The sequence below is a fragment of the Pteropus medius genome, unplaced genomic scaffold (genome assembly GCF_902729225.1).
Source record: "Pteropus medius unplaced genomic scaffold, Ma_sr-lr_union100, whole genome shotgun sequence".
NCBI classification, from domain to species: Eukaryota; Metazoa; Chordata; class Mammalia; order Chiroptera; family Pteropodidae; genus Pteropus; species Pteropus medius.
In genome coordinates this window covers 1,500,073-1,523,387 of record NW_024356335.1, presented here as the reverse complement: position 1 = coordinate 1,523,387, position 23,315 = coordinate 1,500,073, and the positions used below count along the sequence as shown (strand labels likewise).

Sequence of the window (23,315 nt, the reverse complement as noted above, 5' to 3'; positions counted from 1 at the left end):
GCCACATGGAATCCTATCCCTGCTTCTCTGATGCCTCTGCTTCATATTTCTCTTATTCAGACTGATATTCTTTGCTTCTGTGTCTGTAATAGAAAATGGATGCCCCTGCTCTGCCTTGCCTTGTCATGTCTTTCCAACACCCACGATCAATACAGACTAACTGAAACATTTGTATTCAAATTTTAAATGCTCAGGAAAGAAGATAAGCCCAGCATGGATCAAGTGTCCATTTGTCTAGTCTAGGCCTATGGCCTAATGACTGTTTAGTACAAGCTGGAGGTACATTCTCAGAAGAATATGAATAGAGCAGACAGATAATTTGATAACTTCAGTCAGGGCACAAGCAGGATGGAGATTGTGGAAACTCACCATTAAATCTGGTGTTTGAAAACAGTATACAGTAGGGAAAATTCAGGGGCATGGTTGATTAGGAATTATTTGATAGTCCTGGAGTGAGAGAGGATGGGGATGTGGCACATGAACTGAGAATCCAGGCATTAGGTGATCTTGAAGTTTGGCAAGTAGAAGAGATCTTTTCAAACCACCCAGGTATTGTCTGGGAGTATAAGCATTAAGACTCAACTCTTGGGTCTTGGGATGGTACTGATCAGGCAGGCCAAGACTTAAGCCTGGGCTGGTGAGAAAAGTACCCATGATAGACACCCAGGCATGCTGATGGGCTTAATTACAGTGGACAGAGCCAGCCGTAGCACAATGTGTACTTATTTGCATAGGACCTATTTGAGTACCTACCTGGTTACAAGATTTGAGGCTGTCCATTTATTCTTGCCCTAGTCATGATTGGCTCTGGTGTTGGTTCAGATTATATATACGCAAAGAAGGCACTAATAACTTCAATAATTAGGGCTTTTGAGAAGCGGGATTGAAAATAATTCTTTAATATTCAAATTTTTTGTGTTACTTCCTTCTGGAATTGAAAATAATTCCAATATGTTAGAATGACTTTATTCCTTTGCCTTTCCTGGGAAATTTTCCTCTTAAGTGTATCTTAGAATTGAGTTGTATTTGAGTAGTTTAGATATTACGGCGTTGGGTCTAATTCCAGGAAAATAGATTTGACTTCACACTGGCTATTTATCTTCACCAAAATTAGGATTTTATTACTTATGAGATTTGTGAAAACATACCTGAAGACGAGATTCATTTTTGTCATGAGTGAGTGAGAAGGTCAACAAATCCTGCTCCCTAAAAGCAATTGTAAAGTTGGACAAAACTGTCAGAAACAACCATAAACTTATAAGAAATAGAGAAGCATTTTATTTATAAAAACCACTGAGTTTTGGATGAGAACAGAAGTTTGTGGTCTCGGCCAGGATTGCTCCCATGTTTTTACAACTGTGATAGTATAGTTCATTCAGGGTGAGGAAGGTCATGAAAACCAGCAGCTTCAGTACTCCTGTGGAAGGGGCTTATTTGATTTGGAATGTTGTCAAGTAAAAGTGATTATCTTGGTGGCAAGTGGAAATAGGGAGAGCCAGTAACTCTGCTAGCCTAAGATTACAGTCCTGTTTGGGACAAACAGTGAAGAAGTAGACTAGACAAGGCTTGAACAGAGAGGTCTGAGAAGTGAGACAGCTACAGAGAGCCTGATAAGCTCTCCAGATATCCTGGGTTGACCATGCTTTGTACACACCAGGAATCAGTATGAGCCCATGACATCCATACATCTCTGGGCACACATCAAAGGATGTGTGTGAAAGCCCAGCAGAAAGTAAAAACTATAGCAGACTTGAAGGCCTAAAGTGTAAGTGTAATCCCCATCCCAACCACAGATCCATCAGCAGAGAACAAAATGGCTCAAAATGATCAAACACCACTTCTGACCAATCAGTAAGCTATGGAGATAGAGGAGTGACCCCTAGAATCTCGATTTCAAAATAAAAACAACACGGGGTGGCACACTGCAGGGGAGACGAGTTTCACAGATTTAGTCCAGGAAAGTTAGTGCAAAAAAAGAAAAAAGGAAAAAATTCTCCCAAACATCACAAACTTTAGTAATGGAAAAGTCAGAATCCAGAGTTGCTAACAGTATATTATTTTAAATGTTCAGTATTCAACAACAACAACAAAAATTAGAAGACTTGCAAAGAAACAAAGCGTTACCTATAATCAGGAAAAAATCAATCAGTAGAAACTGTCACTGAGTGATCCCAGATGTCGCATGTGGCACACAAAAACTTCAAAACAGCTATTATAGATATTTCAAAGAAATAAAGGGAACCATGTATAAAGAATTAAAGGAAAGTATGATGATAATGACTCAATGAATGGAGAATTCAGTAAATTATAAGCGAGAACAAAATAGAATTGAAAAGTGTAATAATTAAAATGAAAAATTAGGAAGGCCTCAACAGCAGATTTGAGATGACAGAAGAAAGAATTGGTGAGCTTGTAGATCAGTAAAAATTATTTTATATGAATAACAGAGAAAAAAGATGGAAGAACAATGAACTGAACAATGAACATCAAGTACATATGTAAGGATATACATCTATAGAGGGAGAGGAGTGAGGGAAAGGAGGAGAAAGTGTTAGAAAAAAGAAAGGCTCAAAACTTCCTGAATTTGATGATAAGCATTATTCCACAGAATCCCAGGTATGATAAACACGTCAGAGACAAACTGTTGGAAGACAAAGGCAAAAAGAAGAATCATGAAAGCAGCAAGAAAAATAAATGATTCATCACATCAAGGGAACAGGAATAGGATTTAGGTCTGACTTCTCACCAAAGGTAATGGAGGCCTGAAGGTAGTGGGATAACATATTCAAAATGTGGAAAGAAAAAACCTGTTAACCAAGGATTCTATATCTAGCAAAACTATTTTTAAAAAATGAAGGCAAAATAAAGACGTTCCCACATAAAAAAGAGAATTTGTTGGCAGTAGACCTGCCTTAAAATACTAAAGGAAGTCTTTAAGGCTAAAAGAAAGTTTACCAGATGGTCACTCAAATCCATAAGAAGAAATGAAGAACATTGGAAATGGTAAATTTGAGGGTAAATACAACTCTATATTTTTTTATTCTTAGTTTTTACAAAAAACAAGTTTGTATAAAGCAATAACTATAACACTATATTCCTGAGGCTATATAATACATATATAATAATAATAATAACAGAAACGGGGGGGACTAGGAGATATATTGGAGCAAGTTTCTATATCTCCTGGTATTAAGTTAAAAATAAATTGTGAAGACTCATGTTGTGATGCCTAGAGCAACTATAAATAAAAAATGTGCATAGTGAAAAAAGTCAACAGAGGGATTAAAATGGCAGACTAAAAATAGTTTACACAAAAGAAGGTAGTAAAAGAGGAAGAAGTTTTAAAAAAGACATGAAACAAATAACAAATAGCAAAATGGCATACACAAATCCAACCATATCAATAATTATATTACATATGAATGGGCTGCCTATTCAAAAGTAGGGGTTGTCAGCCTGGATAAAAAGACAGGACCTAACTCTCTGCTGTCAATAAGAGACATACCTTAGATTGAAAGACACATATAGCTTGAAAGTGAAGAGATGCTAAAAGACAAATTATGCAAACTAACCATAGGAGAGCTGGAGTGACTATATTAATATTAGGTTAAATATACTTTACGACAAGAAATATTATAAGAAATAGTAACATTTCATAAGGACAAAAAAATCAACATGAGAGGAAAATACAGCAATTATAAAGATATACCTAACAGCACCAAAATACATTAAGCAAAAACTGACAAGTAAAATGAGAAATAGACAATTCAGCAATAATAGTTATAGATTTCAACACCCTATTATCGATATTTGATAGAAGAACTAGTCAGAAAATTAGCAAGGAATTAGAAAGCTTAAACTGTTAACCAACTTAACATAGTTTATATTTATTGAATATTCCATGTAGAATATACATTATTTTCAAATGCACATGGAACAGTCTCTAAGAATATTTTGGGCCATAAAGTAAGTCTCAGTTATTTTTAAAGATTGAAATCGTACAGGTTATGTTCTATGACTACAATAGAATTAGAGATCCATAACAGAAAGAAATCTGGGTTATCTCCAAATATTTGAAATTAAATAGCATGCTTGTAAATAACCCATAAGTTAAGAAATACTAAGGTAAATTTAAAAATAATTTTGACTAAATGAAAATGAAAGCACAATATATCAAAATTTATGGAATGTAGCTGAAGCAGAGCTTACAGGAAAATGTATAGCTTTTAAATTTCTAAGTGTGTACACACATTTTGAAGTATTGTGGGTGCAGTTTCAGACCACTGCAATATGGTGAGTTGTAATCTTTTTGCTGGTGGGGAGTCTTGCCTTCAATTTGTAAAAAATGCAATATCTGTGAAGCACAATAAAGTGAAGCTCAATAAAAATTAGGTATCCACCTTAAGAAACTAGATAAAGAGAAAACTAAACCCAAAGCAGGTATGAGGAAGGAAATAATGAAGATTAGAATGGAAAATAGTGAAATAGAAAACAGAATAACCATAGAGAAAAATCACTGAAACCAAAAATTGGAGAAGTCAACAAAATTGATAAACTTTTACCTAAGAGACCAAGAAAACAAAGAAGACATAAATCACCAAAATCGTGAATGACAGGACATCGCTACTCTATAGAAATTAAAAGGATTGTAAGGGAATGTCATGAATTACTTTATTCCAACAAATTAGACACAATTTCCTAAGACACGAACTATCAAGAGGAAATAGTATAGTGAAGAGACGTATAACAAAATGAATTAGTAGTTCAAAATCTTCATGTAAAGGCAAGCCCAGGCCCAGTGGCATCATTGGTGAATTCTATCAAATGTTTAAAGAAGTAATAAGACTCATACTTCACAGACTCTTTCAGAAAGCAGAGAAAAAGGAAACACCTCCCACATATTCTATGGCGATAGTATTACCCTGATAAAGCCAGGCAAAGATAGCATAAGAAAACTGTTGACTGTATATCCCTTATGAACACAGACTCAAATGTTTTAAAATATTAGCAAACTAAATTCATTTATATACCATGGCCAGTAGGGATTTATTCCAGGCATGCAAGGTTGGATTAATATGTAAAAATTAATGGAACATACCAGGGGCTGGCAGATGTTCTCTTAAAAGGCTAGGTGGTAAATATTTTAGGCTTTTGGACCATATAGTTTCTGTTGGAACTACTCTGCTGTTGTACTGCAAAAACAGCCATAGATAATATGTAAATAAACAGGTGTAGTGATGTTCCAGTAAAACTTTATTTACAAAAATAACTGGCCCACAGGTCATAGTTTGCTGGCCTCTATAATATACCATAAGATAAAGATTAAAACCCCCCCCACATGATCATCTCAGTAGACGTAGAAAAAACATTTGACAAAGTCCAACATTGACCTATAAATGATAAAATCTCTCGACAAACGAATAGAAGACAGCCCCTGCAGCTTTTGTAAAGAACATCTGTTAAAAGCCTGAAGCTAAAATAATAATGGTGAGATGTGAGTGCTTTTCCTCTAAGAATGGGAATAAGGTAGGTAAGAATGTCTGCTTTAACCACTGCTTTTCAACATTCACTGGAGGTTCTAGCTAGTGCAAAAGAGGGGGGAAAGGCATCTGAATTGAAAAGTATTAAAACTCTTTATTGATAGGTGACATAATCCTATATGTAATCCTAAGTAATTCACAAAAAAACCAAAAACAAATAGAACTAAATAAGTGTAGCAAGATCACAGGATACCAGGTCAGTATGCAAAAGATAATTGTATTTTCATATTGTAGCAACAATTCAAAAATGAAAGAAAACAATTTCATTCATAATTGCATAAAAAGAATAAAATAGGAATAAATTCAATAAAAGAAATACAAGATTTGTATACCAAAAACTATAAAATATTTTTGAGAAGTTTAAAAAGACCTGAATAAATGGAGGAACATTCCATGTTCATGGATTAAAAGTCTAAATATAAGGATGACAATTCTTCCCAAATTAATGTATTGATTCAATGCAATCTCTATTAAAAAAATTTCAGCATGCTTTTTCAGAGAAATTTAATCCTGTAATTTATGTGTAAATGCAGAGGACCTAAAATAGCCAATACAATTTTTCAAAAGAACAAAGTCGGTTGACTTACATCACATAGTTTAAAAATAAAGTCACAATTATCAAGACAATATGATACTGGTGTAAGGATAGGTACTAGAACTGGACTGAGAGTACAAAAATATATCCTTACATATGCGGTCAATTGATTTTTGACCAAAAATGCCAAAACAATTCAGTGGGGAAAAAGATAGTTTTTATTTCCAATAAAAAATTAGATATCTGCATGGATAAAAAAGGACTCAGACCCTTAATTTACACTAGTGACAAAAATTAGCTCAAAGTTGGTCATATACCTAAATCTAAAACCACAAAATGTCCCCAGAAATATCTTCGTGGCTTTAGGTTAGGCTGCAACTTCCTAGACATGATACCAATGGCACAAGCCATAAAAGAAAATTTTGATTAATTGGCTTCACTAAAATGTAAAATTTTTGCACTTCAAAAGATATAACTAAGAAAATAAAGAGACAAGCTACAGATCAAGAGAAAATATTTGCATATCTGATACCTAATAAAGGAGTATACAAAATATATGAAGAACTCATACGACTCAAGAGGCAACCCAGTTTTTAAAATGGACAAAAAGTATTGTACGATTTCACTTCCAAGATACCTAGAATAGGCACATTTATAGAAACAGTGGACTAGAGGTTGCTAGGTGAATTGGGGAATGTATAGTTACTGTTTAATGGGTACAGAGTTTTGTTTAGAATTATGAAAAAGTTCTAGAAATGAATAGTGGTGATGGTGGTACAACATTGTGATTTAATGTCACTGAATTGTACACTTAAAAAATGGTTAATAAAAATGAAGTTAGAAACAGGATGAAGACTTGAACAGACATTTCATCACATGAAAAGGTGCTGAGCATTGTTAGTCATTAGGGAAATGCAAACTAAAATCACAGTGAATTTTCACTGCACACCCTTTGGAATGACTGTTGTCAAAAAGACTATAAAAATGTTCTAGTAAGTGTTGGTGAGGCTGTATAGAAACTGGAAACCTCGTTAATTGCTATGAGAATGTAAAACAGTACTATCACTTTGGAAATCAGTTTGGCAATTTAATAAAAAGTTAACATAAATTTACCATATATGGAGCAATTCCACTCCTAGTTATCTATCCCAAGAGAAATAAAAAACCTATGTCTACACAAAGACTTGTATGTGGATGTTCATAGCAGCATTTGTAGTAACCTAAACCTGGGAACAATCCACATGTCCACCAACTGGTGAATAGAAAAACAAAATGTGAAATATTTGTATAATGGAATGCTACTCACCAATAAAAAGGAATGAACTACTGATACATGCTACAACATGAATGAACTTCAAAAACATACTAAGTGAAAGATACCAAATTAAAAAAGACCATATATTGTATGATTCTATTTATATGAAATGTTCAGAAAAGGCAAATTTACAGAGACAGCAGATCAACAGTTATCTGGGTGTAAGGGTGGGAGTAGAGACTGATTGGAAACAGGCTCAAGGGGAGTGTTTGGGGTGATGAAAATGTTGTGGAATTGATTACGGCGATAGCTGCACAACTCATATGAATAAAAGTCATTGAGTTGTCCACTTACAGTGGATTAATTTTATGGTAAATAAATTACACCTAAACGAAGCTGTAAAAACCCTAAGATTTGGAAGGAGATAAAGACAGACTTTTGGATAAATTGGTGTAAGTTCATCAGTCAAGTGATGCCCTATTGATGATTTGTGATGTCTCTCATTAAATTTTGCCTTGGAAGCCTATGCCCTCCTTGTTCTCAAAGCTCTACCCTGACCCCTGCCCCACTAAAGAATCTATTGGAAAGAACTTTTTCCAAAGGAGAAGCAACTTTCTCTTGTTTGGGAAGACTGACTCAACTGTTTGGAGTGTGGCTCTGGTGGACTATCTAAGCTGATGACACTTAGATATAGAAAAATGTCTTCTTTTGGCCTCAAGTTATAGATGAACTCCAGCTAGACATCTTGCAAACATGTGCAGCTGGTTGATAAGTAGGTGAGAGTTTGGGGAATGAGTGAATCTTGTCTACTGAAAGTGGAGAACCCATGGAGTGGTCCCGTCAGAGACCAGGATGCCTTGGGTTGTACTGCTGTGTGCTGTTTGCTGCACACTTTTCACTGTTTCCTTGCTGAGGGGAACCTCACAACAATCCCCTGAGATAGGAGAGAGATTTTTGGTCCCCCTTTCACAAAGAAGTAAGACTTATAGGGTGACTCATTTGTCCAAGAGCACACAACCATCGCAGAGCTGGACTTAGATCCAGGTTTTCTGACTCCATATATCAAACCATTTCTTCTATACGCTACTGTTTTGCTTCAGCTGTTTACTGGAAAGAGGAGAGAAAGGGGCATGTGATTCTGATTGATTACATGTGTTTTCAGTAGATTTAGTTAGTAGAAAGGATAGGAAGGGAAGTCGGGCTACACTGTAAGTTGAGGGGTTCTATAGCAAGATTAATCAAGGTAGATTTGTCCCAATGTTTGGTAGCTATTAAAATTATACCTCGGGTGGAACTATATTCATGGCACAGATGGCTTGAAGGTCCTGTGTACTTGGCTCAAGGAGCAGACCACTTCCGAAGTTATAAACATAATTGTGCCAGAAATCATAAGGAAATTCACTTGACAAACATTTATTGAGTGTCTACTCCATGCCATGCCCCTTGTCAAGATACAGGATTAAAGATCCAGTTGGATCCTGTTGACCTGAGAGCACAGGAGTAGGCTGAACTTTCCGTCATTTTCATTCTCTGAGGCTGATGTGTCTTCCCTCCAACATGACCACTTCCGCCCGGACCTGGAGCCCACTGCTTTCTACTGTCCCTGCAGCTCTGCTTCCTGCAGGTCCTCTTTCTTGACAAATATAGTTCATTATTTCTTCCTTTTCCAATGGGGGTTCTTCCATCTGCTTTTCAGCCAAACATAGGTAAATCTTGTATCTAAAAGAAATCTTTACTTTTAAAAAAAAGATATTAAAATTTTTTTCTTAATTGTTGAAATAGTTCATGGTTATTGCTAAAGACTTGGAAGACATAGATGAGTTATAAATAATAAACGTATAAATCACCTTTAATTCTACAACTTAGAGATTCCAACTATTAACATTTTTGCTTCCAGTCTATTTGAAGTTCTAATTTGCTTTTTACTTCCTATCAGCCAGTGTGCGCACGCACACACGTACACAGATTTTAGCATCTTATTTAGTACCAGGCTCTGTGTGAAATATTTTACATGTATTCTTACTCTTCAAGTAGCCCTGTGAAGCAAATAGCAAATACTGTTATCATATCTCCTATTAACAGATGATAGATCTAAAGAGTAAGTGACTTGTCCAGATTCACATAGTTGGCCCAAGTGCTTCACCACTACCTTTCCAGAAATCTATTTTCATCCACGATTATCATTCCAAAAAGTTCTTTTTTTCAAAGACTATCATTAATTTTTAAAAATTTTCTGCCTCTTTCTTTGGCTTTGTCTCATGACCTCTTCTCTATCTTCTATGTGCTTTAGCGACAGCTTCAATTTTGTGAAAGCGCTATGCCCCTTTGGCCTGTACACATGCCATCCAGTTCCTCTGCTAGGAATGCTCACCCCTCTTGTCTCATCCAGGTAATTGCATTTACCATTCAAGTCTATTTAAATGTCATTTTCTTGAAGTCACTTCCCAGACCTTTCTCACACCCAAGACTGGATTGATCCCTTCCAATATTTGCTCCCATAGTACTTTGTTTATCTCTTTTGCAGAACTTTTCACACTTGGAATTATTTTTTTCATTAGAATTTGATCTGCCATTTGTGCCACAAATGGCTATACTTTTGTTTTCTCCATATTTCCTGGCATATGGCGCAGTTGAGGTGCATGGTAGGAGTCCAATAACTATTTGTTACTTATCTTTTTCATTCACTCTCAGCTCCATGCTTATAAATCACAAATGTGCATTCTCTATTTAAAAAAAAGTGAACTCCTGTTTCTTCCAGTTTGAAATAGCTCGTTTCTTAGTGCATTTCAGGCTCCTAATCTAGTAAAGAGAGTTTGGCTCCATTCTTGACTCCTTGCTATCTATTCTGTTCGAGCCAGTTCCTTGGAAGGTAGATCTGGTCTATTGAGCAAGAAAGATGGCCACAATATTTTAAGTGGAAAAAGGTTACAGAACATTATGTATAACTTGTGATATTTTCTCTAAGTATAAATACATATGTTTTAAATATCTGTGAAATATCAGATAGTGTATACACTGAACAGAATGATGGGAGGAGCCCACTAATGTACTTTAGTTTTCTCTCTTTTGTATGAATTTTTCAGGGACAACATACTAAAAATCCTATTTCGAAGAAGAGAAAACAACCAAAAATAAGGCTGAATGCCTTTTTGAGATAGCTTTTCCATTCTCTCCACTCCTGCTGCCTCAGCTCATTTGTATAACACGTTTCTGTTTCTCTCCTTCTCTCTTTCATCCTCCCACTTCATCTGCTTGATAAATCTTCCCAAAGTCCTGCTTTCGTTATGTCCTTTGGGAACTCAGCACTTAAAGTGGCCCCATGTTGTACTAATTCTAAAAATTATCTGCCTGGCTCACAAGGCCTTCCGTAATTTGTTCTTTTACCTTTCCAGTGCTGTTCGTAAGGAGCCCCTGACACGACCTCTGAACAGTTCTGCTCTTGCCCCCTCTACTTGCCACATATATTCTCTGTTGCTGATATTTACTTACAGTCCCATTTGCAGATCACACCCTTAAACTCACATAAGTTGTCTGTCTTCCTGTAGCACTTATTTTTAGCCATGAAACCGCATAGGATTTTGGTGGCTGAAATGAAAAAATTTTTTCATTGGCATATTTAAAGACTGTTGATTGTATAAATAAATGACATGCTTGTTCAGGTATAAGTTTTTCAAAAGAATATGTCAGACATTATTTTCTAATGTTTTCAGAAAATTTGGAAATAATTGGTGGTTGAAAATAAATGGCTAGAATGCATGGCATCATGAAAACAGCTCTATCTGAATTACCTTCTTTGTGTCCAGTATAAAAGAAAGAAAACCTTTTGATTTCAGTAAATACTTCTTGGGTGGGACAGTTGTTCGTTCATTAAGTCCTTTAGGGGAGGCTTTAGTTTTTGAGAGCGCATAGACTCAAATGCACCAGTCTCTAACATCAGACAGAGTTTGATACCGATTTGGCTGCTACAGCATGGTGCAAAGTTTGTCTTTGATTTCTCTTTTTAGTTCTTGTCTCACTACACCTGTGCTTTTCCTTCCTTCCTAACCCTGAGAAAAAATTCTGGAAGGCTAAGGACAAGACTCTACTGCCTCTTCTGACTTTTCCTATGAGAATCAGTTTCTCTCTATCTCAGACGAAGTGTGTACTAAATTATTCATGACCAAGGTCCTTGTTTTCCTGTCATTATCATAAAAGATTTAGTGGCTCACCTCAGCTTATGTTATAGGATTCAGAGAATTGATACATTTTAAATTTTGTTAAGAAAAATGTGTGCATCTGCTATCTCACTTAGGTTTTTTTCTTATTTGAGGGACATGATTTGCAAAGGCCAGAATTAATGGGCCTAACAATTAGTCAAAAGAGAATAGTTAAGTACATTTGAACAATAATAACCAAGACATTCATACGAAGACGCACTATATAATCATTTAAAAGAATGAATATGATGTAATGAGCTTGCCGTGGAAGGCTATCTATAATGTACAGCTGAGTGAAAAAGCTGTACATGTATAAAATGAGCTTGCTTTTGTTTAAGCCACTCTCCCCCCAAAACACAAAAAAGTTCTCCAATGATATAAAATAATATTTAGTTTGTATTTATTATTTAAATAATAAATAGATAATATAATAAATAAGCTTATATTATTTATAACAAGTTATTAAACTTACGGTTTAGCATAATTATAGGTGATTTCTATTGAGGAAATGGATTGCAGATGATGAGGAAAAAGATTTTCAACTTTTACTTAAGTATTTCTATATTTGCATATTAAGTAATGAGCATGTGATTCTTTCTAATTTAAAAAATTTTGAAAGCATGGATTTTTCAGTATGGTGTGATGTCAAGGTGTATAGTTTATTCTTTCTATAAAATATCATTTCTTTAACTCTAGAACATCTTTAAAAAAGAAAAAGAAAAAACAAAAATACCAGGGGTTTAGAAAGCTTATTTCCTATTAGAACCAAAGAGAGCAAGAGAAGTTCTAGCCAGTACGTTGGAGCCAGCAGCAGCTCCTACCCGTGACAGTAGCTCATGCACTCGGGTGACTCTGCACGTGCCTTTGCTTCCCTTGGGATTTTTGGTCCGCAGTTTGCATTCATTGATCAGTGAGTTGATTCAGACTCAAACCCACCGACAGCAATGAATGTTGAGTGCAGCCATCAGTGTTTCCATTTGGTGGAGTCGCCTTGGCCTTCCCCAGCTCCTGGCTCTTCTTTTCCACACTGGTTCTTGGAGGTCTTTGTCTGGCATCTCTCTTAGTAACTAACAGTTGCAGGCCTACAGTAATTATTGATAACATGGACACTAGTGCTGAGAGGTTCTTAAAGATGGAAAAACTATGGTTCGGAGAAGAGAAGGGGCTCCTGGAGAAAGAAGCCAGCAGGTAGCCCCATGACCGCACAGGCAGTGCTTACGTCCTGGTTGACGTAAACAAGTGTTGCAGACCCTGGTTCTTCCTCTCTGTTTTGAACCAAGAAGTTACCAGTGCCTTTCAAGGTAAATTTACACAGGTTATGTTTTGGGTTAAATAATAATAATATTGACCATTTGGAATAGTTAGTACCAAGCACCTTCTATATCACCTCGTTGACTCTCAGAACTCCATGAAGGTAGGTATTCTTATTATCCCCCATTTTACATATGAGAAAACTGAGACTTGGACACTCACCCTGAGTCACACAGCTAGTTAAGGAGTTGAGCCAAGGCACACTCCAGATCTGTCTGACTCTAGACCTGCCTTTTTACTTGAATTTAACAACATTTAAATAAGCACAAGTGTGGATGGAGATAGTGAGGGCAGTAGTTACTTTCAGACAGCTCCTATTCTAATGGGGCTGTCAAGACTTAACCACATTAACTGTAATTGGAGGCAGAATCTGATAAGAGCTGTGTAGACATTGAAAAATTCTGTGCTATTTTTGCTTATTAAATCCTCCCATTGCTCCTAATTAAAAGTTTTGAGGGTATGTGAGAGAAATGGTTGTAAAACTTAATTGGATTTTACTCTAAACCAAAATACATATATTTAATAAATCTTTCCTTGCTACATCCTGTTTCTCAAAAAGAGTGGCATATTTCTAGGAGACATTTAAGTACATTAAGTATTACCATGGAACGTTCCTCATCTTGCTGAAACAAGACACTTGTTTGTCAAAAGCACAGCATAAAAGGAACAATGGGAAATAGAGGAGAATTTTTAAAAAAATTCACTGCACCACCTTTGGGGGACAGGCGGCGGGACTGGTTCTGGTGATCTCTTGTGACATGTGAAGACACAGCCCGCTCCTTTGCTTCAGGGAATGTAGTGTTGTCTGTAAGGACCCCAAGGTACAGTCAACGGTCGGTGGTTTTTTCAAATCCCAAACTCACCGACAGCGTTGAATGTTCCTTGGAGTCCTCCGGATCCTGGCCCTGGCAGTCCTTCTTCAGCCTGTGTCCACGTTCCTGGAGCCAATGAGCAGTGAGACCACTGCTGATGGAGGCTCTCACATTCTTTTCCAGGTTTTAAGTTGAGAGTATTTAGATTATGAAATTGGTTTGTGTACAGCATAGAGCTAATGGACTTCAGGATGCGAGACTGCAGTATTTATACAAGCAGACTCAAATGGACATTTGAGAAAATGGCTCCGAATGGTATTTTGTAATTCTGAAAATGCAGATATCCCTTTTATAGTAATATATGATAATTGTTAAAGAGTAAGAGTTAGAAAGAACTTAATATAATTGAGTATCTACTGTGTGCTGAGATTTGTATATTTTCACCTCATTAAATTCTCAATAACTCACTTTTACCTCATGAGAAAACTGAGTCTTAGAGAGGTAAAGTGATTTGCCCAAAGTTACATAGCGAGGAGCCAGGGTTACAAGCCAGAATTTAATACTTAAATATTGGACTTTATGATTGCAAATGTCACCGATCATACCGCCTCCTCCCTTGTGCACCACAAAACTTATTATCGACTATCTGGGGATAAAACTCACAGTGAAAGCTAAGTCAAACAAGTAAATATCTTCTTCTTGTTTGCTTGTAATAATAGTTGGTGGGTCTGTAGGTGAAATGTTTCATAAAGGAAGATGAAAAAAATTAACTTTCATAATTGGATCTTGGATCACGAAGTTATCACAGAGGTTCAGTGGTGGTCTACAAGTTATTTTCCATATTGAAAAAGCAAAGAATAAACAAAAAATCCCATCTTCTAATAGAAAGCCTACCCTTCTCATCAGTAGGATCATAGAGAGTAACTAAAATGTCAGGTATCTTTTCCTTTGGCAGGAAGGGTATCAGTGCATTGTAGACATACTGGTTATTTTGTATTGGCTGTTGAATGTCCTTAATGAAAATCTGGAAAATGAATTAAATGAAACTCTTCAGAATGTAGGGTTTATAATGGAAGGATCCAGGAGCACACAGTAGCAAAAGGACTTACAGAACTGCTGGCCGAATTGAGGTTAATCTTTAATCAGGGGTAGTTATTACCATTTGCTTTAGGTTTAAATATTAAAGGTTGACTGTTCTCAAATTCATTTTTAAAGCAGCCAAATGGTACACATGAAAGAAAGTCAACCAGTGAGAATTTTATTTGAATGTAAACTGTTTACATTCTACATCAGTTTATTTCACTCCTTGTCAAAACACTCCAGTTAGCCAGCTTTATTGAGTTCTCAGTGATATAACAGTAAATTGTATACAAATGACAACAACAACAAAATAGCAACTGTTACTTTGTAGTATTTAAAAACTAATGGGTTTATTTTAAATGGTCTTCCCCTTGGCCTGATTATATGAAGAGATGCCTTATACTAGTTGGATAAATAAACATTCACACTTAAAATGCTGATTTCTGTTACGTCAAACCATTAGATGTTTATGAAATACTTCTGCTGTGTTATTCTAAGAAAAATGTTTTTCATAGACTTGAGAAACTAGAGAAAAGTGAAAGAAAGGTAGATTTCTAGAATGACTTAGGGGTATTTCCCATTGTGTTTGAGATAATAGATTTTCATGCACTAAAGCCTTCAGCATCCTTGTTTCTTTAATTTGCTTTAAGTTTTTAATTTTAGTTTTTATCATCCAGCAAGATGAAAGGCACATATTATATCTTTTAAGTGAGTTTGGCTAAGGGTTTATGTACTCAATGCGAGGATAAAGTCTAAGGGCTGAAAGGTAAGGGTTAAATTAGACAAGAGTTATAGAAGCTATTTAATTCTTGGTTTAGGCTGGTTTTGAGTTTGTCAGAACTCATCATGTCATTATTGATCATTTCACTTACCTCCTTTCCTTCTGTAGAGGTGCTATGAAATATTGAAAGCCACATTGCTCCAATTTGGAGATGTAAATGTTTTCATAGTCTTCTTGAGGCCTCTTGATATATATACTTGAAAGAAAAAAAAAAGCATAAACTCAACTAAATAATGTATTTTAGGGATTAGTAAGCTTAGAAGAGGAGCCACTATCTCAGGTGGCTGTCTCCCCAGATACTTCCCAGGCACTCTGCAGGGTGCATCTCTGGAAGTGTTGGGGAAAATGCTGCTAGCCTTGAGGACAAATTCTTGAGTTGTAAAGATGACATCAGCATGTCAGCATGTATCCATGTTCCTCTTACCCACACTGCTAGTGTTCTGCTTTACCCCTTTAATAATTCATTAGCAGAATCCTAGGAACTCTTTCTCCTACATATAGCCCTTGCCACCACGGAGCCCACTGTCTACCCAGGGAACTAGACATAGACATAGCTGATGACAAAGGTTGATGGCTATATTGGCAGAATGATATGAACTGTGTTAAAGGAGAACAGAGAAAAGAACGTTAATTCTGCCTGGAAGAGCCAGAAAAGGTTTCTCTGAGTGGTCACATCTGATCTGGGCCTTGAAGGTTTAGTTTAATTTTTACTAGATGGAGAAGGAAAGATATTCCAATAGAGGGAAAACTCTGCACAGGAACTCCTGGAGGCAGAAAAGTTCAGGTAATGGTGAATATTGAGATTAACTTCTCGCAGCGTCAGTAAGGATGTAGGACAAATAGCACTTGCCCTTCCTGTGCATACTTGTGAAAAGCTGTTGAGGTTATTATATATGTGAAAGTAGCATGCAAATATAATTGCTAGGTCTATTTTTTCTCATTGCTCTTGCTTTATATGTGCTAAACTAGATTAAATAAAGTACCTTATCGTGATAGACATTTCTAAATTATATTATTTGGCTCTTCTTTTTCTTTAAAGTGATCATAATTTAAATGTTTACATATTAAGTATTTGGAGAAGCAACATTTTAGCATAGCAAAGAGCACAGGCTTTGGAGCCAGAATCTTTTTTTTTTTTGAGCCAGAATCTTGACTTTGCAACTTACTAGCTATGTGACCTTGGGCAAATTACTTAACCTCTCTGTTTCTGTTTTTCCTTATCTCTAAAATGGAGATATTGATAGTATCTACTTCATAGGAATGTTGTGAGGACTAAATGGGGTGATATATGTCAAGTATGTGAAACAGCACCTGACTCATGTTAAAAGCTTTATGTTATTTCAAAATGACTTAAATTGTTAAAATCATTTACAACTATTATTTACATGTTACTAAATAAAATTGCATGTTTTTTCCAGAATTCTGTTTCTAGTCCACATACACTAATGTAAAATCCTTTTATAGTTAAAACAACCTCTGACTAGCTATTACATTATGTACATTTTAAAGATTTTTTTAAATTAATGCTCTACCATTTTCTTTGTGACCTTAGGTAAAGTTTTTATCTCCCATTAGCTTCTATATCCTCAATCTGTAAAAATGAGAATATTGATTGTGAGGATTAAGTTAATAATATGATTAAAAACTCTCTGGAAAGCTGTGGATTCTCTCCCTAAATACATGTACATAAACAAAATTTTGAAAGCAGTTTCAGTTATGGACTTCCAAGAACCCATCTGTAGACTCCCTATGAAATTAAGATCAAGAAATTCTGACTAAAGCTGTAGACCAAGATTTCACAGTCTAGTCTTGTCACTGGTGGTTGTCCCTGGAAGTCTTGATCTCCACTTTATTAGGAGTGGCTTCTTGCCAGCAGTAGTGCAAACTGTCGCCATCATCTAGTCATACCTTTCTCTGTAGCATAACCTGTTTTGAAACTAGACTGTGATAACTGGACAATGATGGGACCTGGAAAAGTAGTCGTTTAGAGTTCACCAAGTTTGTACCAATAGTAGATACCAACCATTAATTATTAACTCTGGTTATACAATTAAATTTCTAAAAGAAGTTGCTAGATGAGAAGTTACACAATATTTGAATTTAACTATGTTATTTTTCAACAGTTCCCCACTTTCCCCCGTCTTCCCCAGCCACCATTTAGTTTGGAGCTGATCCCAAAACTATGACTACTAATTCTGGCTTTAAGTTAGGCTGAAAGAATGTGTTGTTTCAAGGCAATGCTTAGAAAGGAGCCTGCTGAATTCAGAGTGTTTACTTGAATATTAGCAAGAAAAAAAAGTGCGCCAAATATTGCGGTTGTATATGGAATTTTTGGTCATTCTTATATTTAGCTTGCCTGAGGGTTTTACCAGAGAGTTGAGAAGTATGCATAGAAATTTAAACTCAATAGCTTGGAACGTTTTGCTATTTGACATGGCAACTTTATATCAAGTTACTTTAGATGATATTTGAGATGAGTATGGAAGACAAGAGGAGGCCACCTCGATGAGATAAATTGGCTTAGTACCAAGGGCAATAACTATTTCTCTTCAAATGGGACTATGTTTTAAAACCTATCAAAATATTCTGTCACATGCATTCTCCATCCCTAGTTACAGTGACTTCGTGTGTTCGAGATATTACTATGTTAGATTATTTTGCAAACTCACAGGAAGCACTACTTCATTTTTCTATGCAAAATTAATTCACAGGATATCTGTAATCAGTGAACAACTCTTCTGAGTAACTACCAAGGATTGTTCAGCCGAGCTGGATAAGTGAGTACATAAGTGAATTAAGAACTTGAAATCACAAAGGAAATAGGAACCAAAATCATGCAATAGCTAATATTCATGGGAATTTAGGAATGCACTGGAGAGAATCTTGGGTTTTATTACAATGTGCGAAAAGTGTTGGCAGAGATTTTTAAAGTCTTTTACAGCCAACAGGCATGTGTTTTGCTGCAAGCAGTTAATTAAATAAACAAGAACAGTGACCAAAGGACTCAAATCTTTTCCATTTTTACAGTAATAAAACTTTGATGATATATCAATAATATAAGACTGTATTTCTTCCTCTAATCTAATTTAGTTTATTGGATTAAATTTACCAATGGCACTTTACACTTTAAAAACTTGATTTCTGTTTTTATAAAGTTTATTATTGCATCAGGTAGATTATAGCTTTGTGTTAAGGCATCGAAAGTTATAGGTAATTAGACATATACATAACCAGCTTTTTAGTTATTCATAACAGGTAGGGAAAATGCTCTTTACATGTTGCTTTTCTTGGCTATTTTCGGCACATAATTGAATCTTTGTAAAATACGATGTTTTAAAAGCTTTATTTTTGAACGTATATTCTCTAGAAAGTTATGCTTAGATTTACCTCATAAATGAAATAGTACCGAACAAGGTTGGGCAAGCTATTAATACTTCATATATCGCTTTTAGACTTACGTCTTCATTGCTACACTGATATTGGACAGTATTGATGTTTGGGTAAGAATGCTGATCATGGACAGGGGAAAGAATTCTGGACTGAAAGAATAGAAAATAAATCCAGTTTATAGTTTTATAACTTTCAAAGTTGTTAGGAATCTTAGAGGTCATTTAGTCTGATGATCAGGCTTAAAAGTAGTGGTGTTGGGAAATGAAGATGGCTAATAATGCATATTTCTAGATATCGCCCTAGACTTAGTAAATCAGATCCTCTAGGAATGGGTTCTACAGTTTTCAAAAGCCTCCAGGGGATTCTGAGGGGACCATTTCATGGACATTTGGAACCTCTAATTTAGGCAAAGATCTTTCTTTAATAGATGAGGAAGCAGATATAGAAGGAAAATTAAAATCCAAATCACAATGGGTCAGAATTGAAATCCTTGACTCTGTGTGTACGTGAGTATGTGCATGTGTTTACTTATGCTGCGGTACCTCTTTATCATGAGAAGGAATGCCTTTGCAGAAGTTTCCTTAATGTCCTGTCGGCTATCTGCAAAGTCCTTCAAGTCAGTCTATCTGCCTGGTAGGTCAAACATCTTAGCCTTAGGGATACACCCAGAACTAGTGCAACTGGACCATTGACTTGAATTTGATATGCTGAAGCATTTGACTAAGTAAGCAATGCTGAATGCTGTTGGGTTAAAAACTGTCCACGGTGTGAAATGAGAAATAGCTGTAAGTGATCAAAACTCTGAAGGCCCTCCAGGCTCTGACATTTATCAGCTGCTGCTTCACTTTAACACTTTTCTCTAATCAAAGGTGACTACCACTGGTTGGAAGAGGCTTGCAGAACCTCTGGCTGTTCTCTGGGGAGGAATTTATTTTAATTGCCAGTGAGAAGGTAGGAATGATTTCAGTAAAGATCAAGAACCTCCAAATCCACTTAAGCTTGGGCTCCTGGCCAAGTGTCCATCCTCAGGAGAGAGTTGGTGTCAGCTGCTGCCTTGGGACTTGAGGTATTTCAAAAAAGCCAAAGGCATTACGGAAGCCTTTCCTGAGTTGGCAGGCAGGAGTGGCACTAGGAATCAAGGCCTGACACATGTCATCAGCCTGGGAAAAGTGGAGTTTGGACACTAATGATGGCTCTTGTCAAAGCTCACTGTGATAAAGCCAGAAGGATTCAGCGTAGGGGTTAGTTTGCATAGGAGAGGAGTTGTAGCTTAAAGAACACCTGCCAAGAGTTTTCACTGCCCCAGCTGTATGTCAGTGACAAATCTTTCACCCTTGACTCCTGTCACTTCTTTTTAATGGGTGATAGTAGAGATGCTGGATTGATAAGGGAGAGAGGCAGCTTGGCTGTATCTAGCACATTGCCTTATTTGCTTGTTTTCTTGCCATTCTCTGTGTAGAACTAAATTTGTGTGACCATACTCCAGGCTAGTTTTTTTGTTCTGTCTGTATCTGAAGGTGTACTGGAGGACCAGAGTCACTGGTCCTCTATTTCCATAAATGCCACTGCTGGTGACCACACAAATGTTTTGATTGGCAGTTATGAGAAAGCATTTTTACTGCTATCTCTCTGTTAGAAGTGTTATTTTCAAATCTCGGCTCTGCCTTTTAGTAGCTGTGTGACTTTTGGCAAGTGGTTTATTCTCCATTTCTCGTCTGCAAAATGGACGTTAGTAATTGTAAATATACCACAGGGTTGTGAGAATTAAATGAAAGCAGGAAGGTAAGAATCTCAGGCATAATAACATTCAAATTTCAGTTACTGTTATTATTTTAATTATTTAGTCAAACTTCCTGCCTACTGTGAAGAATGGAATGAGGGGTTTCTAAACCATTTTCATAGTGATTATAGGAATTATGGTTTAGATCGAACATAAAATTAAAGTCAGAAGACCTAGAATCAAGTCTTGACTATGCTATATGTTTCTTCAGTTTCCACAAAAAAATTGTACTAACTAAAGACAAACAAAATAAAGATCTTTAAGATCTTTAAGAATCTTTGCATTCGTAAAAATTGAGGTTCCCAAAAGCTTTTGTTTATGTGGGTTATAGCCATCACTTTTTACTGTAATAAAAATTAAAACTGGAATTAATAATATTTTTGTTTTATTTAAAATAAAATAATAAATTATTACACATCAACATATAACATTTTAAAATAAAATGTAAGAAAATATGTATTTTAAAAATTTAGTGAGAAGATTGATATTTTATATTTTTGCAGCTCTCTTTAATGTCTGGCTTTATAAAAGATGACCGCTTTCTCTTATCTGCATATATCTGCTTCTGCATTTATCTTTTTCAATATGTCATTTTGGCTGCAGTATATGAAGAAAATCTAGTCTCTATACATAGAGGATTTTAATAATTTCTTCAGGTAATTGTGCATATTCTTCTTTGATACTAGACCAGATGTCAATACTAGGTAGTTTCATAAAGGTTAGTTGCAGTGTGGAATCTGAAACCATATTAGTGAACTTTTCACACTCTGATCTGTTAAAATCTACTGGTCTCTCTTGCACTTTATGTGGATCTTTTACCCAGGCATGATTTTGTAACATTATGCATTGGCCATTTGGGAAATACTGGTTCACTGAGTTATACAGATTTTTATGAATATCGACACATTTCATTATATAATATAAAATAAATCAATTTTGTTAATATCACCACTAATCTCATTGGAAATACCTTTAAATATTGGAAAGCCACGAAACTTACGGTGGCAGACACAAATTTTTCAAATTCTAATTTATGTTTGAAGGTTTGAATTTTATCACTGGCAACAAATTTTGCCAATTGTTTTCTTCGAAATGACATGCTCACTTTGTTTATTTTCAAGAAAACAATCCATCTAACATCCAAGTTGGAATAACCATAATTTTTTGTTCTTTTAAGAAAAGTGGTGGTCCATGAAAAAATGGGTTAGTTCACCTTACAACTCAAAACAGTAGCTCAAAGTGCATTTCCTTGAGCCAACCAGTGTACAGCAGAGATGTTTTATGTATACTTTCCGTTTTGTCACACAAAATATTAAAAAGTTGTATACTCAAGATTTAATAAAAATTAGTAAATCTTACTGCTTCAGTAAGGACATTCTTAAGTTAAAATGGCTTCTTATGCCCGCCACTGCCTCCCCCTCCACCCCCCGGCCCCGAGTGTTTGGCAGTGATGAACACAGGGACTGTCAGTATGTTTTGATGCCACTGCTTTCATTAGTGCTAAGGCCAGCAGTTTAACCCAACATTGGCTTTGCATTGTCAGTGCAAAAGAACATAGTGAGAAAGGCAAATAATGTCTTATCATTAACACAAAAATAGTTTTGACCTTGCAGGCTCTCTGTAAGGGTCTTGGAGACATCTGTGGACCACACTTTGTGAATCACTGCTATAGAGTCCAAATGTTAGGAAACTCTAGGTAAATGGTAGATATTGCCCTATTCCCTTCAGAGTTAAGACCCAGGGCTACAATAGGTTATAGAAGAGAAGACATCCCCTGGCCTCCTGTTTTGGCATCCCCGTGGGGCTTAGAATAGTATTTAGGGACTTAGTTTGCACATAGTGGAGCTCAGTAAAGGTTGATCAATCAGTACAGGTTGCCTAAATATACTTTGCAACTTCTTTTTCATTCTGTACCTTAGAAACTCAGTTTTTTAAGTTATTGTAAATACCATATATTTTTTAAGTATTGCTGATTCCTCTGTTCAAAGTTATCCTTTTATAACTAAGTCAAAATTATATACACACATAATATACATATGTAAACATACATGATCAATATACATGTATGTCACATATGTATTTGTATATATTTAAGTATATATAAAAATTCATAGATATTTATGTATTTATACATAGATAGTACATATAAATCTTCTTATGTAAATATAAAGATCATTCACATTTAATGTTCATGACAGTCCTGCCAGGTATTTGGTATTATGTTTACTTCATACATGAGGAATGAGACTGTAATAGGGGATATGATTTGCTCCAGGTCACAGAGCTTTGATCTGTCAGGTGTCAAACTTTTCATAAATGCCTATTGCTCAGAGGGGTAAAGGCAATATAGATTGGATAGGGTAGAATTAATTATTTTCCCAGTGACAGATCTTCCCTAAAGCCTTCCCAGATTTCTCCCCCGTATCTCTTTTTCTCCTCCTTGGTTCTGTAGTATTTCTCATAGTGTCCCTTGTATTAGAATTGTCTGCAAGGCTTGTCTTTTCTATGATGTAAGCTCAGTGCAAACAGACATTTTGTTCAAATATATATCAGACACTTGATAAATGTTTATATTAAACTGTAAGTGTCCTTTGCTTAATTCACTGTTTATCTAAACACTATATAAATGAAATCA

General features: G+C 35.7%; 1 protein-coding gene and 1 long non-coding RNA gene across 2 annotated transcripts in view; one reads left to right on the top strand and one right to left on the bottom strand.

Annotated features, from left to right (window-relative positions):
• The window catches only part of NR6A1 (nuclear receptor subfamily 6 group A member 1), a 185,196-nt gene that overhangs the window by 48,468 nt on the left and 113,413 nt on the right, over window positions 1-23,315 (top strand). The window lies entirely within an intron of this gene.
• LOC120601709 (uncharacterized) overlaps window positions 1,251-23,315 on the bottom strand; it is a 44,255-nt gene continuing 22,190 nt past the window's right edge. The window contains exon 2 of the long non-coding RNA XR_005652513.1: window positions 1,251-15,706. This is a non-coding gene — a long non-coding RNA (uncharacterized LOC120601709). The remainder of the gene's footprint in view (window positions 15,707-23,315) is intronic.